Source organism: Impatiens glandulifera, chromosome 1 (genome assembly GCF_907164915.1).
Source record: "Impatiens glandulifera chromosome 1, dImpGla2.1, whole genome shotgun sequence".
In the NCBI taxonomy this organism is placed as follows: domain Eukaryota; kingdom Viridiplantae; phylum Streptophyta; class Magnoliopsida; order Ericales; family Balsaminaceae; genus Impatiens; species Impatiens glandulifera.
Genome location: NC_061862.1, coordinates 60,954,764 through 60,963,705, shown reverse-complemented (window position 1 = coordinate 60,963,705; position 8,942 = coordinate 60,954,764).

The following is an 8,942-nucleotide window of genomic DNA, read 5'->3' as shown; positions in this document are numbered from 1 at the left end:
TATAAAAAATACAAGGCTAATATTTATGATAAAAAGAAAAATAGACTAATATTATTATGTTACATTTGCATGTAATATTATAATAAAAAAAAATGAGATTTGTTAAAATGTACTAAATCTAAATTAAGTAGGTTAGATACACATGAAACTTATGTTTGAAATCATTATTATTATCAGGGAGTTTCGAACTATATGATTTTCATCGATCATAAAGCAGTAATACATACTTGGACTCTTAGGTAGATTTATGGATTTTTATGTTATTGGTCTGAAGGTTGTGCTTCTCTCTACTTTTTTAAAAACTTCAATAGTTTTAAAAGCAATAATACTTTTTTACCGTTCTTTTTTTTATGGAGAGAAATAAACACTTAATTCGTAGAGAGAGGATCAACCTTCCTTATATAGTAAAAGACAAACACTATCCGTGAAAGTGTTTGTGGGGCAGATTTTAATTAAAAAGTCCATAACATTAATGACCCAACCCATATCAATGATTTATCTTATTATATATTAATACTTAATGGGCTTTAGGCTTACATTCTCCCACTTCTTACAAGTAATTAATATAACCATAATGTGCACATAATATAAGATAAATCCATAATAATATGGTAACATTATAATGTCATAGTTAATCAAAGAAACTAATATGAATCATAGCGGTGGTATGTCAGTTTATCGACATAGTCCCTTCTATGCATCACATACCAGTTCTTCACATAATTAGACCTTTCATGAAGGTATACATAAGGTCCAACAATAATGTCTTTGTCAAAAACAATGAATTATGTTTAATTCATATAATTCATTATTTTGTATATTTACAAACATAAGTAACATAATTTATGACATTTATATCATAAACAACAAAATTATGAGCTCAAAGTGTTAAACTCATAATAACTGAACATATACTATTTCATAAGTGGTATCTCACAATCCCCATACTTTCGACATATTCATATATGCCTTGGGGTTCAATCCTTTTGTCAAAGGATCGGCCATCATTAATTTGGTGCTTATATGTTCGATTAACACTATTTGTTTATGAACTTCTTCTTTAATGACAAGATGCTTTAATTACATATGTTTGACAATACTTATCGTTTTTTTAAAAAAGAAGACTACTGTGGAATTATTACAATAAATTTTCAGCGGCTTGACGATAGTGTCAACAAGTCCTAGCCATAAAATAAATTTCTGTAGCCATAAACCATTAAGTGTGGCCTCAAAGCATGCCACAACTTCAACTTCCATATTAGATGCATCAATGACAGACTACTTCACACTTTTCTATGAGATTGTTTCTCCACTTAACATGAACAAATAACAAAATGTGGATTTTCTCGTATCAACACATCCGACAAAATCTAAATTCGAGTATCCAATCACCTCGAGATGATGATACCTCCTATAAATGAGCATAAAGTCTTTTGTTCCTTGAAAATACCTTGACATTTTCTTTACATCTTTCCAATGATCTGTTCCTAAATTTCTTTGATATCTAGACAATATTCTAACAACAAAGTTGATTTATGGTCTAGTACAAATCTGAGCATACATCAAGCTTCCAACCATACTTGCATAAGGAATACATTCCATTTTAGTAGATGCATTGCATTTTTTCAATCTTAAATCTCTCTAAAACTTTATTAATATATGTTTTCTAAGACAATTCCAAAAATTCATGGGATCTATCACGAAATATTTAAATTCTAATCAGATAGGATGCCCCATTCATATATTTTCTTTCAAAGTTTTAGAGAGAATATCTTTGGTTTTATACAACAAAACAAAATCATTAATAGCAAGAAAGATATCATCAACATACATAATCAACATTATAAACTTTCTCCCAATGATCCTTTGTTATATACATCGATCTAACTTTAATTTGTATAAACCATTCTTTAAGAATACCCGGACCTACAAAAAGATTATGCTGAAATAAACTAAAATATTCATTCTTACACTCAAAAGAGTATCCAGCCCCATCAAATTTTGATAAAGATATCAAATTTCGAGAAACACTATGTACATAAAAAGTTTGAAAAAAGATCTAAATCCATGCATTGTATTTGAAACATGTGTGGTACAACTAGAATTAATCCATCAAGTATTATAAGGAATCTCAACTAAATTTAATTCGAAACATACATAAGTTTTAGGCTTATCTTTTTTTTCGAACCGAGTTTTACGTTTCAGGCAATCTTTCTGATAATGCTCTTGCTTTCCGTAGAAATAACGTTTATCTTTACCTGGTTCTTTCTTGTGGGTTTGAACATAAGATTCATTTATCAATAATATATTATTGCCCTTCCAATCTTTCTTTCTTAGTTGATTTCCTTTCAACTCCTTTCTTACTCATGAGATGTGCATAATGAATTTCTGGTTTTTAAGTCTCGCTTCCTCTTGAATGAGCAATGCTTTTTAATTCATGTACATTCCATTTATCCTTCAGAGTATTATAGTTCATACGAAATGGACCGTACTATGAGAGTAAGGAATTGAGAATGAACGTTACCAGGAAATTCTCATTAACTTTCATTCCCATGATCTTTAGCATTACTGTTATATTCGTCATTTCAATAATACGCTCATGCATAGGACGATAACCATCAAACTTAATCGTAGTTAAAGTACTCATCAGTGTCCCAACAAGTGATTTATCGGCTGAATCAGATTAGGAGCACTCTTCTACGAACTTCATGTATTTCTTAGCACTTTCTGTTTTCTTTATTGTGGACTTGATGTTATTTTTCACATAAACATTAAGTTGATTCGATTAGATCTCTCCCAGGCTTTATGGATAGATATACACTCAACACAACTTATATTAGTAATAGCATATGATTTCTCACTTAAAAGTGTCGAATCAAGATCCAAAACTTCAAGATGGAATTGGACTTGTTCGCACCATTCTGAGAAATTTAGTCCATTAAACTTAATAATAGACGTTCCCTGCGAATGAAGAGAAACAAGAATAGATGCTGAAAAATTTATGATCACACATTAGCTTTAAGTAACTTAACTTTAATTTAGATTCAGATATCATCATAAGGCGTATATATTGGGCGTATATATTGATGTTCTCCTTTGAGTGATACACCAATATACCAACATAATTGATGCCCAACATAAATTTATATAATTGGTAATTATAATACTTTAATAATATATACTTGTAATATTTGGATATACTAAATATACCCAATAAAGTTTATATATGTGAACGTCAATGTACTCTAATAATATATACATTAATTCACCACCATAATGTTCATAATTATAAAATAATTGATCAACCTTGATCGATCCATAATATTTTATATATGAACGTCAATGTATTCATGACCAACTTCAACGTCATTTCATTATTGACATATATAAACACGAGTAATTGACTTTAATTTTGATTTGATATCCATATACCTTCTAATTCGGTAACTTTGGTGACTTAACAAATTCTTCATACCACATATATCAAAATTAAAATACTACAATGATTTATAATGAATATATACTTTTTGATCAGACCACTTTGGTAACTAACAAACCTCATTGAAAAATTTTAAACTTTATAAATCTTAAATAAGGGTCTACTATTTAAAAATGAAGAAGAGACATAATCTTCTTCCTTTAATTTTTAATTTGATATCTATAAACCGTCTAATTTGGTCATTTAGTGACTAACGAATTATTCGATATTGTATTAACCAATAACCTAATTTATAATGAATACGTAGACTTTCTAGTAATACCACTTTGATAAAAACAAAATTTTATGTTTGATACTTTATAGTTCATAGACAGTACAAACCTTTAACATTCATATATCCCATTTTTAATTGAAAGAAACAGTCTTCTGTATTCTTCTTTCTTTTATAATCAAGCAGTAGATAACTTTTCATAAATTAATTAAATAGATCCTTCATTCTCTTTAAAGATACAAAGAAAATTTGATATATTGGCTCATTCCTTATTAATTAATCAAGATATGTATTTTAATAATAAAATAATCTTAATTAAGCATGAGCATGACATCTCATTTAAATGATAAAGAATGTATATAATATATTAATATTTAATCAATATCAACCTTTCTTAATTAGAAGAAGACACAAGCCATCATCATTGCGAAAGAGTCAAAAACTTGCAGCAATAACCGAAACGGCGCCAATATATATATATATATATATATATATATATATATATGATAAATTCATCTAAAAATACAGCGAGCGAAAGTAAGTCTACGAATTCGATGTGGCCTATCACGTTGTCCCTACGTCCCGAAACGCACATTTCGGGTCCTAAAAACGCTAGTTTTAGTTTTAGGACCTGAAATGAGCATTTCAGGACATTTTTATTTTCTCTTTTATCTACGTGCATTTCAGGATATTTTTAAAAGTTTCTCTTTTCTGCCCATATATGAAATGTCATCATATATGAAATGTCACGTCGATTCGTAAACTTTGCATTCTTTAAAATTTTAGTTGAGTTTATCATTTTTCATATATATATATATATATATATATATTATTTAATTAATAAATAATATAGACTCATTCTTTAATTAATAATAATATATTATTTAATTAAAATTTCATCATTTTTTATTTATTCGACTGCCATTAACGTTTCTGTTAAGAATTCACGGTTAGTTTATTCTTCGTACTTTCTTTATATATATAAAATTTCTGTTTATATATATCAAAATTTTAATTTGGAAAATCATATGTTCTTAAACTAATGCTATGATACCACAGGTTAGATAAACATTAAGCTTAAGTTTGAAATAATTATTGTTAAGGAGTTTCCAATTATATAATTTTCATCGATCATAAAGCAGTAATATACGGTAGATTTGCGGATCTTTTCCAGAAGCTTCAATAGTTTTTTTTTTTTTTTCTTATCATCCATTTTTAATGGAGAGAAAAAAACCCTCAATTCTTAGAGATTTAACCAACCTTCCTTGTATAATAAAAAACAAACACAGAAATACTATTCAAAATGTTTGTAGTTCAGACTTTAATTAAAAGCTCATAACATTAACTGTACAACCCATATAAATGATTTATATTATTATATATTAATACTTAATGTGCTTTAGGCTTACAAAGTATTATAATAAAACTCAGATTTTATAATGTAAGTAAATTAGGGTAATCGTTGTAAGAGTTTCCTAACCTGACGCATTTCAACATCCTTGATAATTTTGATTTGTGAGCACTGGAAAGAAGAATAAAGTTAGTTTGATTGATATTAACATTTATATATATATATATATATATATATATATATATATATATATATATATATATATATATATATATATATAAAAACGGGAAAGTATTATATAACATGAATATGTAGGATGAATTGAAAATGAAATAATAGAGAATTTTAAAACTTTCAATTCTGAGTTCTTATCTCAAACCACGTTTAAAATTACAATAAATTTAATAAAATATCTCACTATGTTTTAGTATATGATCCGGTCCTACATGTCATCACATCACTAGTTGGAAAAAAAACAATAAGTGAAAAGAAAGAAAAAATTTATTATTTTTTTCAACGATTTAAATTGCGCAATATTATTTCCTCTCCCAAATTTTCTCTCAATCATATATATATATATGTTTAACCATTGTTTGAAATGTATTTTTTTAAATATAAAATAATATATTTGTAATATATTATCATAATATTATAAATTATATATTAGTTTTCATGTCTATATAATTTACCTACCCTATTTATCTTATATATTTTAAGCTTTGAAACTATATTATCTCAATTTTTTTGTTACTTTTTTCTTGTTTTTATTCTGTTAAATAAAATCTGAAAATCTCTAATTTTTCAATTTTTCACTTTACTAGCCTTATTTTATTTTGAGACTTAGTACTTAAAATTATTAATTTTTGAGTTGTGAAAAATGTTAGAATTGTGAATATCTCTATTTTGCGAAAGTTAAAATCAATTGAAACTAGTTATGATGGGAAAGAATGGAAATATTGAGATTGTTGGTTATTATGATGCGAATAATGTTGGAGAAACTATTGATAAAAAATCAACTCTGGGCTATTAAACTTTTATATGAGGTAATTTGTTTACTTGGAAGTCTAAGAAATAGAAGGTGGTGTCTTGTTCAAGTGTTGAGGCTGAATATCGGGGTTATGAGGAAGTTAACAAATGAGCTAGTATGACTGAAGGTGCTAATCAAAGATTTATGTATTGAATCATCCACTCAAATCACTATGCATTGATAATCAAGTGGCAACCTATATAGCAACAAATCCAATCTTTCATGAAAAGCATATAGAGATTGACTACCACAAAATAAGAGAAAATTGAATAATATTGTCATGTTTTACCAGGAACAAAGATTCAATTGGTTGGCATATTCCTAAGGCTGATAGCCTCAAGATTTACAATCACATCTCAACCAACTTGATCCTTTTTAATAATCCGTGAAGCCATACTTTTTTTCTCTTATCAATGTTTTATCCTAAAGTGTTTTCCGTAATACAGTTTTTAATGAGGTGGTAGTAACGGAAGCTTCAAACTTAGATTCGTTCCAATCCAATCATTCATTTAAGTTTGAGAAATGGAGTATTGATCAAAATGTTTCCGACCTTATATGACCTTATATAACCGTCGATTAGAAGGAAACCTTATATAACCGTCGATTAGAAGGAGACTCTTTTAATATTTAAAATAATATATTTATAATAATTTCCCCCCAAAAAATATATTTATAATAAATTGTAATAATATAATTATTATATTATATTATATTAATTTTTATATAAGTAAATTGTAATTTCTATATAATATTATTTGCAATCATAAGCGTGTGACCTATATTAAAAAAAATATATTTTACAAATTATGAACTGGGAAATGGGTAATCTTGCAATTAAATTTAGGTTGTTTGTTTCCATGTTTTAAAAAAACCAAGTAATTTTATAGTTTGAAAATATTTAGAAAACATTAAATAAAATAAAATATATTACTATTATCAATTTCATTTTTTTTTGTTTATAAAGGTAGGTTGGTGTAGTTCCTGAAGAATAATATTATTTAAAGTAACTAGGAATTAACAATTACATATTTCAAATTCCGGGTGTTAGATTTAGACGGATCCCACGAGATCATGAAATGAGAGCAAGGATTCCATGATTAAATTGTTAAAAAAAAAAACATAAAATAATAGTGACATATAGATAGATCTTTATTGATGGCCGGTTCTAGACGTGGGGGTAAGCTAGGAGCCTAAGGCCCCTATAAAAAATAATAAAAATTTATCAACTCAAAGATGATTTGAACACCTAATTAAAAAATTGTTATAATATTTAAATAAACAAATTAAATTAAATTAAATTATTTATGTTAAATTTAAAAATAAATTTTATTAATGTTTTCAATATAATAATAAAAAAAATATAACAAGTTAAATAAAAAATATTTTTTTAAACTTCGAAGGTGGTATAATTACTCTATTTAAAACATAAAGTGTTGAACAAAAAATTTTTAATTAAAGTATATATTTCATAAAATTATTTTTATCTAAATCAAACCCTCAATCATATTATAAAAAATATAAATTTTAAGTAAATTAAAAAATCATCCAAACTCAACTCCAGTTTGTCCGGAGTTGGACATTTTCAAACATGTTATATTTGTGATAAAAAAGAAAAGAAAAATAGACTAATATTATTATGCTACATTGCATGTAATGTTATAATAAAAAAATGAGATTTGTTCAAAATGTACTAAACCTAAATTGGGTATTGCCTTATAATTAAGACTCAGATTTTAGAATGTAGGTAAATTAGGGTAATAGTGTATAAGAGTATCCTAACATGACACATTTCAACACCCTTGATTCAAATTTTGATTTCTAAGCATTGAGGGAAGAAGAAGAAAGAAAGACAGTTTTATTGATATTGATGTTGATATCCATATAATAATATAATGAATTACATTTTGGGATTGTGTCCCATAAATAGATGCTATACTCTCAATTATTGATCAAAAAGTTTTAGCTTGAGATCAAAAGTTTTTAGAACGTTTCAAACCTTATCTAACCGAGCCTCACTAGATTTACTCTCTAGTACAGTCACTCCTTTTCACAGTTACTTTTCTTGGTGAGCTGTTTTTCCATAAGTTTTCCATTAATTTTGGTAACAGTTATGAGAGTTTTATCATTTCTTTATACATTTCTGTTAGATTTTTCAACTTCTACTTATATGATTTATTGTATTTCAATCAAAATTTGAATCAAACTAGCAATACTCATGGAGTAAAACATAAATTTCAATGTAGTCGGGAAGTTATATACCAAAAAGAATATCAGAAAGTAATCAATTTGAACAATAATGGAAGGGAACACAATGGCCTGGTAATACAAAAAAATGAAAGACAACGTCTTCTCTTTTAGTTTTTTTTGGTAGAAAAAAAAAGTTTTCTACAAAATATACCATGAGTTATTGACAACATGATGATGGTAGGAAAGAGAATGTAGCAAAGAGAATGATGATAATCTAATTAAAGATATTTATTTCTTAATGATGCCGATTTGGATCCAACTTTCACAGCTTTACTCAAGGCTTATCCACAGAAGAAGTTAACCGAAGAATCGCGGCTGACCAAGGAGAAATAATAAAAATTGATGTACGATCGATCAATCGAAAAGGGATATATAATTTTGTTAGGATCCGAGTCAACATTGATGTATCAAAAACAATCAAAACAGGTATAAATATCACAAGAGAAGGCAAATCAGATATTTGAGTGACTTACAAATACGAGAAATTGGACGAGAGGTCTGTTTTGGTTGCAGTACACATGGACATGATGTCAAAGAATATTCTAATCCAATAGATCAAGAGGGAACACAATTCCGCTTTTGGCTTAAACTTACTCATCCAGCAGAA